Genomic DNA, 15,709 nt, shown 5'->3' on the forward strand with positions numbered 1-15,709 from the left:
ACCACTTTGCTCGTGAAGAGCACCAAGAGGCCGGTGGTTTTATTGAAATACAAAGGAGAGGGCAGCCGCAGGTGAGTGAATCAAGCCGGCGAGTCTTCAGCAGGGTAAAGAGAAGTAAATATACATTGCAGGTTACTATGATAAAGCAAACTGAGTTGCATACAAAGCAACCAATACTCTCTGCGAACAAATGAAAGTACAGGAGACGACGTATGACTATTTGGATTTGTTCATTCGGTTGGCATGATAAGCAGACACTTTATACATTATACATGTAAAGTGAAACAGAAGGATAACTAATGCAATTCTTATGACAAAGAAAGCACAACGCCATTAAAGAATTAAACGTGATACAAAACCTAACGTAACTCAGCAGCACAAGGAGGCTATGTACAACATATTAGTTATAGACCGAGACAAGATAACAAATGTAAGGCACATAGTGCCACGGAAAAAGAACTAGCCAGTTACACGGGGAGGAAGTTCCGTCACGAACAGGTCCTTCTGAAGCTGACTCAAAATGCCATTAAGGTAATTTCACAGTTCTGCTATTGCTGTAAAGAGGAAAGGTTAAAACAGTTCAAACTGGAATTAGAGAAACTCATTTCCAGCGGAGGCGTACGGGACATTGTGCTGCCAGAAAGATCAACTGGCGAAAACAACTGTTGAAGAATGAACAATTTTATCCAAAGCCGTAAGACGCCCGGATATACGCCTGAATTCCAATGTCTGCAAAGATAAAGCGTCCGCATGGAACGAAAGGGAGAAGTAGTGGTCGTGAATGGTAAAAATAAGCCATATCGTTTTTTTTGCATTATTTGTTACCATCCAGACGGCACTATAGCTAAATCTAAAACAAAACATTCAGAATGAAAGTGCTACGCAGTGTGACTACAAGTTACTTGGGAGCTACCTTTGAGTCACCCAAGGAGTAAATATTTGCTTATTCGGCAGCCAGAGAAAAAAGAAAGGCTGCACTAACTGTCGACGCTAAGAAAAAGGTAGATTTGCATGCTAGTCAAATGATTTGGTGAATGAATGCTGGATACGTCTCTCTGCTCTGTCCCTTCTTCATGTTAATTATTCACTCATTTCGTATCTTATACGTACTGTATTTCATGCTTACTTAACATTTATCTTGATTTCTTCAGGATGCTTCTTCATGTCAATTGTGGACTGACTAAAGTTGTTTTACTCACTCACTAACTCTTCAGGATTTACATGTTGGCTCACCCCCCTTTTATTTTTTGGACCAGTGTGCTGATTGTGACGCAATGCGGTTAGTTTTAAACTATGTTGGCGCTAATTACACCCATGCAGTTACTTTTCTGTGCTCTGTGAGTAATTTTTGCTGTTTGTGGGTGGAAGTGACCTTGGAGAGAATTGCCTCGCGCGATCCATGCCAATTTCAAGCAAACTGACTCAATTTCCCGATAGTGTACCATATGGCGGCTTTGCCTCAGCATAATGTAATGTGCTGCAGTGCACTCTTTACAGAGGTAGAGTGCAATGTGGCTAATTACACGCATGCCATTACTTTCTCTACTCTGCTAACAATTTTCGCTGTTTGTGGGCTGAAGTCACCTTCGAGACGCAATTGCCTTGAAGGATCCCTGCAAAGTACAAGCAAACTGCCTCCATTTTGCAAGATAGTTTCATATTGCTGCTTTGCCACAGCATGTTGTTGTGTACGGCAGTGCACCCTTTACAGGGTAGAGTGCAATGTGGTTAATTTTCGACTGTATTGGCGCTAACTGCGCTCGTACCGTTAATTTCTCGCTTCTTGACGGCACCGCCGAAACAGCCTTCATGAAAATATTCCCTCACGCCAGCTCTGCTTAGTGCAGGTGACCTCGCCCCATTTAGCAAAAGTGCCTTACGGTGCCTTCAACATGTCTATAAGTACAGCACTACAGCCTTGACCCTCGTAGTTAAAATGCGGGTAGTTTATTACTGTTTCTGCACTAATTATCCCGTACCATCAATTACACCTGCTGTGCGACTAATCCACACTTCTTGTATTGTTCAGACCTACATAAGAAGGCTCTATTACAAAAGTGAAGAAGTTTTCGATACGTCTTACCGTGCCCGGGTGTACTTCTTGTAAGGGTTGTACCTTGACCCAACTTTACGCAATGCGAGCATTTTACATTCAGCTCATGAAATGGGACTGGCTTTACTTCTTTCAAGATAGTAGTTTTTAGTAAGGCAGATTGCAGTGCTTACTTCAACTTTCTGGACGCGCCGTAGAAAACATTGTTCTAAAGTGCAGAATACTGGGAGGTTAAGCTCAGGCCAAACTTTCAGTGACTGATCCCGTATTTCGCAACGCGATGTCTGCCCACCATTGGCAGTTTCACAAGAACGAGTGGTAGCTTCGGCCTGTCTCAATTTCAATTTTCTTCTCCCTTTGCAGAATTGCTACTTCTTGCTGAGGTAGTTGATTTAGACCGGTTGCCGTAAAAATAAGCTGGAACATATATAAAGTAGCAACTGTACAGGGAAGAAATCTTGAGACTCGTAGGCGTCTCGTGATAAAAAAAGCAATGTATATTGGAGCCAAGCGGGAGCATCTTGAGCGATAAGCTCAAAATAGACTAACAAATTTGCACGACACATCTCGATGCTGTTGCTGGATCGACAAGCGTACGTAGGACGTAAAAAATGGTTTTCTGACGACGAGATCCTAACGCAAGATAAATTAACTCACAGCCACTGCATCGATACTTGTATCAAAAACTGCGGTTGTGGATACTGCGGCATATGTCAGTGGAGAAGCAGTGAGGAAAGACAGCCTTTTCTGTACTTGGGCGCCGGTAAAAGTATTTTCGTTGTCGGCAATTTAACGCGTCCACACACACACGCACACACACACACACACATATATATCTATATATATATATATATATATATAAACGAGAAGAAAGGGGGTTAACCGAGGGACCCGATATTTATTAGTCATATAATGAGAAGCCAACAAACACTGACACCAAGTACAGGCTGTCGGTTCCCACCTGCGGCAAGTTGTTTTTTCATCCACTTTAATTTCCATTAATTTATCATTACTTTATTTCATTTATTAAGCACATGCAATTTCCCCTATGTTGTACTTGGTGTCAGTGTTTGTTGGCTTCTCATTATATGACTATATATATATATATATATATATATATATATATATATATATATATATATATATATATATATATATATATATATATATATATATATAGTGGGTTAGAGGGTGACGGGTTAATATATAGTGGGTTAACCAAGTGGCCCAATATTTTATTATTCATACCATAAGAAGGCAGCAAACAAAGACGCCAAAGTAAAGACAGGGGAAATTATTTGTACTTACTGATCGATTTTTAAAAATGATAAAGTAATGGCAATGAAGATGGATGAAAAAACAACTTACCGCAGCTGGGGAACGATTCCACGTCTTCGCATTACGCGTGCGATGCTCCACCAATGAGCTACCATGGCGCCGTATTCCCATCCAATTTCTGGGGTATTTATGGGTCACTACTAGAACTAACCCTGCGTTAGTACCATGGATGTCTTACACTAACCCTTAGTTACACTAATCATGTGTTACTACTAGGACTCACCCTTCACTAAAAGATCACGTTGTCGTGACGCCTGCGGCAGAAAAGGATGTTCCACATTAGCCGGCAAGATGTGTGAATGGTAACAGCGGCTGCCATTCACAAGGTTACTTCTAGCAGTAACACAAATATCCCAGAATGTGGATGGGAATACTGCGCCGCCATGGCTCATTTGGTAGAGCATCACAGGCGTAATGCGAAGACATGGGATCACCAATTAAAGTCATAGCGCTAGATTGACACCGACAAAAAAGCCGACAGGACGCGCACATCCTGTCGTCCCTCTTGTCTGTGTGAATCCAGCGCTATGGCTTCAATTGATGCGACGGACCATCTCGCTCAAAAATCTGAACTCATAGACATGCGATCATTCCCCATCTGCGGCAAGTTTTTTTTACCCACTTTCATTTCCATTATTTTATCATTTCTGTAATTAAATTAGTAAGTACAGGTAATTTCCCCCCGTCGTCTTTGGCATCTTTGTTGGTTGGCTTGTTATAATAGGATTAATAAAAAGCGTGCCGCTTTGTGAACCCCCTCTTTTTCAAGTTAATTAAATATGAGGCTTTCAAATATACAGGGTGTACCACGTAACTTTAGCCAAACTTCTCTACTATTATAATTCAATGCAAGGTGTCAATGAGAAAATTCTAGAGCGGCATGAAAAACTCCCGAGAGAGCTTTCCGTGGCTCGATACGTGCTACATAAAGTATTTTTCAGAGCGTGACAGAAGCCCTCAAATGCACGCTAAATTGCCGGGCAACTGGCCACTCGGGGCACTTTGCGTTTATTCGCGGGCTTCTTTGATGCTAGGAAAAACACTATTATGTAGCACGTATTGGGCAACACAATGCTGTATGGGGAGCTTTCCTCATTGACACTTTTCATCTAATTATAATATTTGAGAAGCTTAGTGGTTAATTAGGACTAATTATGTAATTAGGTATAATGAAAAAAAAATAAGCCGAGTACCTCCAAGCGACGACAAACATCATTATGGTTCTGTACAGCTACGTGGCCTTCGGGTAATCTTTAAACTCTGGCTAAACTTAGCTGGGACACCCTGTATAGTGGAAGTTGCGAGAACGCCCCTGAAAACAGGGATGGGTTCACAAAGCGTATGACTAAGAACCATAAAATAGCTCTGGCACGTAAAACCACATAATTTATTTATTTAATATAGACTCATGGGTATTAATGACGTCACTCTTATCATTATATAGCTTTATTTTGCTTGTATGTTTTTTTGCCGAAGTCTGTGGCAAAAACACTAACTATTCACCCATTTTTTTCACTGTGTGCACTCAGTCAGCTCCTGATCTGTGTGGAGCACACAAGCTAAAAACAAATGTAAAGACGAGAGACCATTCCTAAACAACAGTGAAAACAACAGGACCATGGGAAGACAGCACTGAAGCGATTGTCGTCTTCTTGCACCGTCGCCTTTCCATAAACACGGTGCCGACGTTGCTGCTTCAGAGTGTTTATATTCAACCAGCTAGCCCAAATGAACGCTCTTGTAAGAAAGAGTGCTCAGGCACCAGCGTAGTTCACCGTCTAGAGTGGTTTATCTTGCCACCTCTTTCCACAAGTTCCTGTGTCTCCGTTTATGATGCGCATATTCGTTGAATAAAATTTCAAATTTGAAAAGTCAGCGAGAGGAGAACTAAGCTATATGTCAGTATAGCGATGCACAAGTAAATGACAGCTTAAATGTTTAGAAATGTGAATGGAGCAGCGGGCACTCAGAAGGATTGGAAACTGTCAAAGTTTACGTTCATGGGGATAAGGCGTCGTCTCAGGCAAAGCACATGGTGCCTGAAAAGAAGCAGTAGTACTTTAGTAGAGAAATATAAATATTTCCGAGCTGACGGAGGCGAGTCCGTGCGTTTAGGAGATCGTGCGGTTAAGATATGAAACTTGAAGGATTTTTCAGCACTTGAAAGATAGAACTAGGGAGAGAACATTGGATTTGGTCAAACTAGTACCGCTTCTAACATTGATCTTAGTCTCCAGCGTCACAGGCTATGTAAATAAAGCCGGAAAGCAACGAAAAAGAATGGGTAACTAAAACACACAGAAAGACTAACCAATACACACACACACACATACATTCACAACCCACGCACAGGCAAAATAACTTGCGCTTTTATATTAGCTTCCATTGGAGGAACCGTGAAGAATAAATAAATAGGCACGTGATAAATATACCAACCACATGCCCAATCACATATTCAATCTTTCCCAGAAAGTGACTCCAGCTCAAAAGTTTCGAATAATGTTTGGGTTTGAGTTCCACAAAAAGCGGTCGGGCATAGGATCCGGCAAATAAAATGTGTACGTGGACAAGCCCGCGGCATGTACGGAATGGCATGGGTTGCCGCCATAAGATAGCAACATGCGCAGAGTGAGTCAGAAAGAACTGATCATAAAAAAAGAAAGTAGAACTGACATTATTCTGCGTAGTCCCGCTCTCTAGAATTCGAGTCTCCTTGGAAACCAGGCCCAGCCAGCGTTATTGAGTGCGTAGCTTATGCGCCGTAATTCTCGGTAAATCTGACGTGAACTCTTACCTTAAACACAGCAAAAAACACTGGAAAAATATAGGCGTTAAGTGGCACTTATCGGAACCTAAAGAAGCCTAATACTCTGAAAAATTCGTAATTTCTTCTCAATGTGCGAGTAAGCCGGCTTTCTGTCTTTTCTCTCTCAGAATGCTTATTGAGATAGCGCGATAGACGTCTTCTTTGACGACAAAGGAAACGTCATATATATCCGGTGAATGGCATTAACGCCAGACAATGCTGTACAGAGCACGATTCGGATTTGGGGCTTTTCGCCAAATACACAAGCATGAGCTGCTTATCCTCTGCAGCGTGCAGAATAATTTCGTCTACTGAAGGTTTTGGTTCTCTTTTTTACAACTCCTGCATTTCAGCTTACTTAAAACAAAGCAAAAGGGTTCAAGAATTTCAGATTTTTAATCAGTTCTGTCACAACAAGATACCTGAGCCCTGCGCAGATGTCTGCGAGGTAGCAAGTTCAAGCAATAAAATGAAACATGGTAATTCACCTCTGTAAGTGTAACCACCCTCACCCTCACTTAACGTGAGCATTTTAGTAGTGTGGTTTGCTGGCCAGTTGGTGCATGGTGAACGTATAGGGGGTTCCAGCAAGTACGGACGCGAGCACAAGTAAAAAGAAATGGACAGGACAAAGCTGGTTGTCCTGCGTTGTCCTGTCCATTCCTCCTTGTGCTCACGTTCGTACTTGCTGGAAGCCCTTATAGTTTAAAGTTAGCATGTTTTATAAATAATTGGTGTAAAAAACAAACTCCACGATCATGATCCACTATACGAACACGTATTATCTGGCCCCGTGAAGAGACGCTCTACGCTTACATTACAACTATTTGTTTCTAACACATTTTCCACGTGTTATTAACTTTTACAGCACACGTACTAAAGAAGCATCCTGGGAAGAAGCACACACGTTTATAACAATTATTCTCAATCATTTCGATTTCAGATTTGAGGCGTTATCCTCTCTTGCGCAGTTGAGCATGCAATGGGCCTCAAATGGTTAAATTGGCATTTGAGTATGCCTAAACTGTAGTCAAAATAATTACATATAGTTGTGGAGTTTAACTACCTGAATCTACTCAGTGAGATAAGAGCCCATTGCGGTCCTGTCGGCAGACAGCTCTGGAAAAGGACAGATCTACATCAATTTTTATGCGAAGCATATTACGAGAGCTCAACCCAGCTCCTCAGGCGCGGCGGTGTCGCCTTCAATACCACGTGACACCGTGACGTCACGACAGAGGAGAAACGGGGCTCCAACTCGCGCCGTCGCTCGCGGCGTCGCGGTGGTATATAAGCAGCTGCGCTTGCCTCTGCTAGACACTCACGAGGTGAGAGAGAGAGAGAAAAAACTTTATTTTCATGTTCGGTGGTAACGTGGAAAGGCCCTCAGTCCAGAGCCTCGCTTGCGGCATTCTTCAGTGCAGCACTGATAAACGCCGCAAGGTACCGTTGGTCGTCGGCGCTGGCTGCTTCTGTCAGCCACCCGGCATGGGGTTTGGGGGAAAGATTTGTGGGGGCAGGAAGGGGAGGTGGGGGTGGTCCACAGGACCAGAGTATATGGGATGTGTTCGGGTGTTCGCCACAGTATCGGCAGGGTAGGGGATCTTCAGGTAAGAGGCCGCGGAGGAGGTGCATTCGCGCTGGTGTAGGGAGTGTTTCAGTCTCGGCCTGACGAATCAGTACACCCTGTTCACGGGTGAGCACTTTGCTGAGCTTGGGGAACTTGCGTCTTGCCTCTTGATATGGCCGCAGAAGCAGGGGAGCCCACCTTTTCGTCTGGGCTGGTCGCAGAATGCAGGGTGCCTGGTTCAAAGTCTCGCAGGCGAGCTGATTAGCTCTTCATTTCCCGGCATTCCGTCATGACCAGGTATCCAGATGATTTCCAGAGGACCCTGAAGGTGCTCTTGAATAAATGTCGAAGTGTGGGCAGGGAGATCGTTGTGCAACAGTTTCCTGCAAGCCGGCATGGAGTCGGTAAATGTGATTCTTGGGTAGGCTGAGTTACTAAGGGGCATGTGTTTGATCGCAGTTGCGATGGCTGTCAGTTCCGCTAAGGTCGGATCTGTCTCTGGGAGTAACTCAGTATGTAGAGTTTGGAGGTTGTTATTCACGACTGCTATAGCGGAGCCCCGTGCACCAACGCTGGCATCGGCGTACAAGTATATGCCGTCAGGGTGTCTTGCCGTGTACCTCTTGAAGTAGGCAACTCGCTGTCGTCGCCTCTCCTTGCCTCGTTCTGGATTCATGTGGCGTGGCAGTGGAGCTATGTTTAGAAGTTCGCGTTGTTTCGGGGGTAGTGGGCGCGTGTTCAGAAGGGGCGCAGCTTCTGGATGATGACCGATGCTGTGGAGGATGTGCGTACCTTGACACGTGCGCTGCAAACGCAGTTCTTGGCGACGACGATGAATGTTAACTAGTTCCGCCACCGTGTTATGGCAACCGATGTCAAGTAGGCGCTTGGTGCTGGCACTAAACGGGATGCCGATGGCCAGCTTTGTCGCCTTCCTGATGAGCGCATCAAGGCGATTGAGATCTTGCTTGCGGAGATTGGTATAGGGCAGATGATAGCACAGGCGCGACATAATTAGTGCGTTTCTTAGTTGAAGCATATCCTCCTCTTTCACTCCATTTGCTCGGGTGGAGACTCCACGCATCATGTGCAGCACCTGTTCTCCTTGTCTGAGCAGGTGATGCACCCTCGCAGCGGGACCTCCATCTTTCTGGATATGGAGACCGAGTACTTTAATACATTTTGGTTGGGAAATCGGCACGCCTTCGTTTACAATTTGTATGGTGGGTGGTTTCCATTTTTTCTGATGAACCAGTAGCAACTCAGATTTTTCCGGCGCACATCTAAGGCCAATAGTTTGAGCAGCCTCATGCACCCTGTTCATAGCCTGTTGGAGAGTTTCTTGGATGTGCCCTGGCGAACCCGTGTTGATCCAGATGGTGATATCATCTGCGTAGATCGCATATTTGATGTCGGGGATGTCTCGTAGCGCTCTATGGACTACGCACATGGCAAGATTAAAGAGAGTGGGCGAGATCACGGAACCCTGCGGGATACCTCTCTGCGGATGGGGGTACTGTTGTGAGGTGATGTCGCCTACTCGTAGTGTGTACGTGCGACTCCGTAAGAAGTCCCTAATATAGTTATAAAGCTTCGTTCCGCAGCCAGTAGCTTCGAGCTCTTGCAGCATAGCATCGTGGTTAACATAGTCAAAAGCTTTCTTGAGGTCTATGGCAAGAATAGCTTTAAGTTGAGCGCTGCTTGTTTCCTTCGTGATTTCTTCGTGCAGCTGCAGCAGAACGTCTTGAGTAGATAAGTGATGTCTGTATCCAATCAAATTATGGGGTAGGTGTTGTGATTGCTCAAGGTGAATTAGAAGTCTGCCAGAAGAGTGGAAGACAGCCAGCATCATTTTCATTCCGAAGCCTGGCAAGCCCCAATCCATAGCGAATCTGCGTCCAATATCGCTAACATCACGCTTCGGCAAGCTAATGGAGCGCATCACGAGGTGAGATGCCTCCTGGAGACAGAGCTGCTCGTTGGAATGAGAAGCGAAGGTTGCGGCGTGCTACAGAGACTGATTTTCTAGGTGGCTTTGGCTCAACTCTTGCAAGATGGGCTGGGTGGGAATCGAACCAGGGTCTCCGGAGTGTGAGACGGAGACGCTACCACTGAGCCACGAGTACGATGCTTCAAGGCGGTACAAAAGCGCCTCTAGTGAATGCGGTGTTGCCTTAGAAACGAGCTGTTTCTAAGGCTCAGGCGTGCGTCGCTTGCTCAGGCGCACATTTCGTTGCCGCACCGAACGCTGCGTTGCTCGACGCTCACCGCGTCCAATGCGGGGCGCGTAGTCGCTGCGCCATAGCCCATTGTCTTACACCCCTTGGCGGGTCGACGGGAACGCTGTCGCGTTCCACTCTTGAAGGCGAAGCAGAGTAACGCATGAGTTGTTTCTTCGTCTAGCCGAACCAAATATAGCCAAGCAACAGCAGTTCACCAGGCTAAACAGTGCTTCAACAACTAAAATAAAGGCTAGTATGCTTCGCATCCTGGGCTTAACCTTAGCTAAGCCACAGCCATTTTTTTTATATTTAGGGACATTACCTTTTACCACCAAGGACCAACTTTGCAAGGTTATGTCGTGAGAACTAGCGTTACAAGCGCCTTAAAAAGATTATGTTTAGTGCTGAGTTGAAACTGGCTTTGCGGTGGCATGGCTTGTTTGCTGTAGCTGTAATTCAGAATATGCTGTTCTTAATGTCAGCTGCTGAGAATGCATAAAGTGTTCGGCCATTATCACGAGAAAATACGGCAATTGTTGTTTCTCAATACATTAAGGCGCTTTGCAAAGCAACTCTGACACTTGATTATGTCAATACGCATTACACAAATAAAATACTACAGTTGAAAGCTCTATCGGTCCTCGATGAAATTTCGAGGCTAAACTTGGAACATAAAGAAATTAGATTGCAAAGTTTCCGCCATGCGTAGACTAGACTCGTTGCAACGCGACCTAGTACTGATGTGCAAATAGAGGGATGTTCACTTTTTGCTAAAGGTGAAAAGCAATTTCATTTTTTAACCACTTCAGTTTGTTGGTGCAACAACGACGTGATAGATATGTCGCTGTCTTTTGAAGTCTTTATTTAAAACACTCAAACAAAATCAGAATTCATGCTGCATTTCGTGTGTGTGTGTGTGTTTGTGCCTGTTGAACTTGACCATCCCACTATTTGATTGTATGTCCTGTAGTTATATAGTTCTTTTATTCACCGCTTGATAAGCTCATAGAGATGTTGATATGGCAAGTTAGCCATATCGTCATTGATCAAGTGTTATAATTTGTTAAGCAAAGATAATACAAGTCATCATACGAAGACTCTTCATGATAAAGCTGGCTCATCGATAGGCGAGCGCTATAATGACGTTTCACCAGGATCGACCTCAACATTGCACAATTATGCGACCAGTATATAGAATTATGCCCCTATGTATCGTCGTACGCTCTCAGACATGTTAATGGACCCCGATTCCGGCAGACTTCTCCACAACGCAGTTCACTAAACTCACTTCGAAATTGTTTACGCTAAAGCGATGAGGAACCGGGAAAGCGAAATCCAATTACTTGGCAGTGGCGCCAACAAAGCAGGCAGTCGAGTGCCTTGTCTAAAACACAACTACAAAACACGTATATGCGTCTCAAGAACGCTGTCGCAGAAAGTGAGCTAATCAAGAATTTCTTCCATTTACATTTTCACGCTTGTATAATTTCGATATTATGATCACTATGATAAATCGCACACTGCCAGCTGATAAATGCGATGATGGCCTACAGTACAGGGAGGAAAGAAGCCCGTACATAGGGGGATGCGCTTGCGTCGGCCTACACTTTAACAATATTCTCAGCTGAACAAACATGGAATAAATGAGCTTTCGCGTGAGCGAACAGTTTTGTTTGATGCCTCCGAAGTTCCGTAACATTTATATTTGTTGAGTGGAATGTTGTGTACGCACCCTTATTTACATTTCTCTGCGTCTGTGCGGTGTGGTTTGATTTCCACTTAATCATAAGAGATGTGTTTCTAATGCTTCAAAAAGAACAGGACGATGCATCAAACCTGTCACATGCATCTTCGTGGCGGGAGATGTGGCGTATTTCTCAGCAATATTCATTTGTAAAAAAAGCACGATTTGCTTGCTGCAGAGAAATAGTATGGGCAAGTGGAAAATATTAGTTGTGATTGGATGTGCTTCTTGCGTTACCACTAAATTCACTTGGCTGCTCCATGAAAGCCAAGAGGCTTGATTATTTGGTAGGCGTTCAACATGGCACATGCTTTATAAAAATAAAAGCGGTACGTGTTCTTTGTTGCTGCCTACTGCTTGAATATTTATGGAAATTTGGACCAACATTTAAAAAGACCCTCCCACATTAGAATGTTAAGATAAGACTTCAGCTAATCCTGAGGCACCACAAAGTATTACCGAAGGTGGCAAGCCACTGACAAGGAGCACTAACAAAGGACAAGCTTGTGAATTGCGTCCGTGATAAACGCACGTACGTTTCGTGTGAGGATCTGTTTAGTAGTGCCCTACAGTTTAAAAATGGGCTCAATGAAACATTCTGGCACGACAAAGAAATTCCAGTGGCAACGCTGCGCATGCAGCAACCGCGATAGAGCGATAGAGTCGTCGGCTTCGGCTGTTTTCCGAGTGCAGTGGTCTGGCAAAAAAAAGAAAGAAAAAACTCTTAAAAGCTTCACGTCAACAAATGTGGCGCTACTTATCCAAACGACCCCTCTCGTTCTACATGTCGGACCAGGGGTGCTATGCAAGATGCCCCGAGTTTCTCGCTCGGCTGAGTTTGCTGAAAGGCAGTCTGTGAACTAAGATGGCGAGGGGCGGGCGAAAGCAGCAGACGATAAAATGTCGAGATAAAGCCGCATGTGTCAATACGAGCGCACTCTGCTTACGCCTCGTTTCTGTTTCAAACGCAGCCGACTGAGCAATGTTACGGTCCAGTGCCGCTTATTGTTTTAAACGCAGTGTGGCAATACTGTGACTTCCCTGTTACCTGTGGTTGTACTTCCTTAGTGCCATTGTCACGTGTTTTCAAGGCACCAAATGCGCGCCGTGGGAAACGGCATGGCGCGCATTACGAAAATGTGTGCCGATTACTTTTATTTTGTCCTTTGCGTAACGGTACAGCGCAGTAAAGGCAACGTTGTTGTTGTTGGTGGTGTTCAGTGCGTTGTCTACCACAGAGCCTTTTGCGAGTACGTATAACTCGGCCCGATAGGTAAAGATCCATCGGCCCAATCTCTGAGCTCCACGGTTGCTATCAGTCCTGCCCTACGTGAAATAAATGAACGCGTTGATTGATACTTCCCACGCTTACATCATAGCTCGTCTCCTTTCCTGGTTCCGTCATACCTTCTTCGGGTCCCTTCGTTTCTTCTTGATTCCTCGTTGGCTGCCCTAATTCTTTGTTTATTGTTCCTTATTTACTGTACGTTACATCCCAGAAAGCCCATTTTAGCGGCATGTCTGTCTTACTGCGTTGTTTCTTCATCCTTCACAAGCTCGCGTGACGATAAGACATTTCTTCGCCGTCACGTTCTACAGCATGATGCTACACGCCACTGTGGCCATCCAGAGATGGACGATCGTCAGTTCGGGAACTTCTGCATAATAGGAAGTCCACAGGATATGTTTGAATGCCATTCATTCTTATTTTTAAAAAGGGTTTTAACCAAGCCACCATACTGGAGCAAAGAGAAGATATAAAAGTAACAAAAGTAAGATAGGTGGGAGACAGGATACTTTTTGTTCGCCTGCTGCAGTTTCCCAACCGCGAGCCCTGTCGGAGAGGCACGTGGTCGTTAATCTTTCTGTGGTCAGCAGATGAGAAACCACAGTGAAAAATGAATAACGAAGCAGAAACGAAATAAAGAAAGCAAAAAATACCAAATAATCATAAAGACTATAAATTCAAATTCCAACCATGCAAATTTGACAGAGAAAGTTGGGAACGGCCCAGTTATCCGACTTGATTTTTCGAGCCATTCGGCATATCGGTGTCCTATAGCTGGCATGCCCGTAGCACGTTTCAGTCTTCCTTCAAACAAACAATATGTGAAATTGAGACGCTGTCCTCGAGCCTTGCCCTTTCAGAGCAACTGGAGATAGTTGGACGTTGCCGAGAGTCGTGGTTCACTGGTCAGGAATGAGTCCGGAGGCAAGAAGATGAGGAGAAAAGCTTCGGATGTCCCGCCAGTTGCGACAGCACACGTGTGTCGCTGCCCATTCGCAAGAAATGAACACAAAAAGACAGAGCTGTCGAGGGACTGCTCGAATAGAAGGAAAAAAGTGATTCGTGCAGACAAGCTCAGAGCAAGTCATTGAGTGTCGCGCATAACAATGTCAGCTGGCGGGATGAAAACTGTGATGGCAGAACGGCGACAAGGTAAATTATCCCAGTGCTGGCGCAGCAATCATGTCTTGCGCCTAAATTCCTCTGATTTACTTGTGATGCACAGTACATTCTGTTTGGCTGTCCGCTAATTCGCAGTAAAACGTCTTAGGTGGTGTTCCCCTCTCGTACGGAGTAATCGGAGTACGGAGTAAAGTAAAAATTGCTACGTGTTCGCACTTATAAAAGTAAACATTATATTTGCTGTTTGGAATCAGCTTTCGCTCACTTTACTACTATAGCAAATTAGAAAACTTGCGCAACTGTGCAAGGCAATGTGGATGCTAGTTTTAGCAGGAATGAATGACAGTTTAGATGTGTCGGCTTAGTTCACACGTTTTTCAAGCTACGTAGTAGTTGAGAGACTTTGTTACTTTGTTGTATCTTGAAAAATGTTTATTTTGCGAGGGTTTCGCCTGTTTTGAGAAAAATTTTGGATTGCCAATACGTTCCATTTATATACCAGGATCATTCAGGTCAGAAAATTTCCAGCAGCAGGACAAAGCGACCACGCTGACGAGCCTATAACGAGCACTGGCTAAAGAAAAAGTGAACATAAGGCCATTCTCACAGCTATGCAAGTGACCGGGGCTTGGCTTGCACTTTCAACGTTGATTCACTCGATAATCGTGTCAGGTGAAAGCACGAGCTTCAGAAAAATGCACGTAAACAGTTTGAAGAAAATATGCAGAATACTAATAGACATGTGCGCGTCCTCATGTTCCTGGGAGGCGATGACTAAGACATGAAAGTGTTGGCAAAGACACTGCATTGCCTTTGTGCCCAACCTCAGGTTTCTTTCTCTTCTTGATCGTCTCTTCGCAGTGATTTAACAACTGTTCCTGATCTGTTTTGTCCTATATAAACTTCATTTCTGAGGTATTTATTGTATATAGTATGAACATTTATCAACTTTAAGTGTAAGCATACGCATGGGCCTATGGCTTCATGGTCCAATGGTCTGTAGAACGACTATGGCGGCTGTGGGGACACAAATGCTTGGTCTACATGGCATTAACATCATGCTAAACTGCGTGTTTCAATTTACAAGAGGGAACAAAAGCACTTATGTTAGTGGAGTGCTTGTGAATCAGGAGGAATTCTCACGTGTTAACAGTTCACCAGATCGCTCATTGTATGTGGAGAGCATCCAAATGGAGCGCATGTAAATGATATACGGATAATCATTCGTCTTCGTGAATGTTTTTTCGCACGTCTGAAGTGAAATTGTAAAGGAAATTATTTTGAGAGAACCTCCAGTTAATTATGCGCATGAGGGGATCTCCTGGGAGATACGAATCTATCCTTAAAAGAAGCACGCCGGCAATGTCTCTAGCCCCGAGTCTCGTCTAAGCGTATGTGCGGGGCTAAACAGGTCGCATTATTAGACATGGTAGAAGAACGCTACCTACCACCAACCATAGCGACATAAAGCATCCTTACGAGTGAATAGCACAGTGTACTACTGATATTCCAAAGAAAGCTGCATAGAAAGGAGCGTCTGGCAAGCGCGACTCATCGAAACTGCTG

The sequence above is a fragment of the Dermacentor albipictus genome, chromosome 10 (assembly GCF_038994185.2).
Source record: "Dermacentor albipictus isolate Rhodes 1998 colony chromosome 10, USDA_Dalb.pri_finalv2, whole genome shotgun sequence".
NCBI lineage: Eukaryota > Metazoa > Arthropoda > Arachnida > Ixodida > Ixodidae > Dermacentor > Dermacentor albipictus.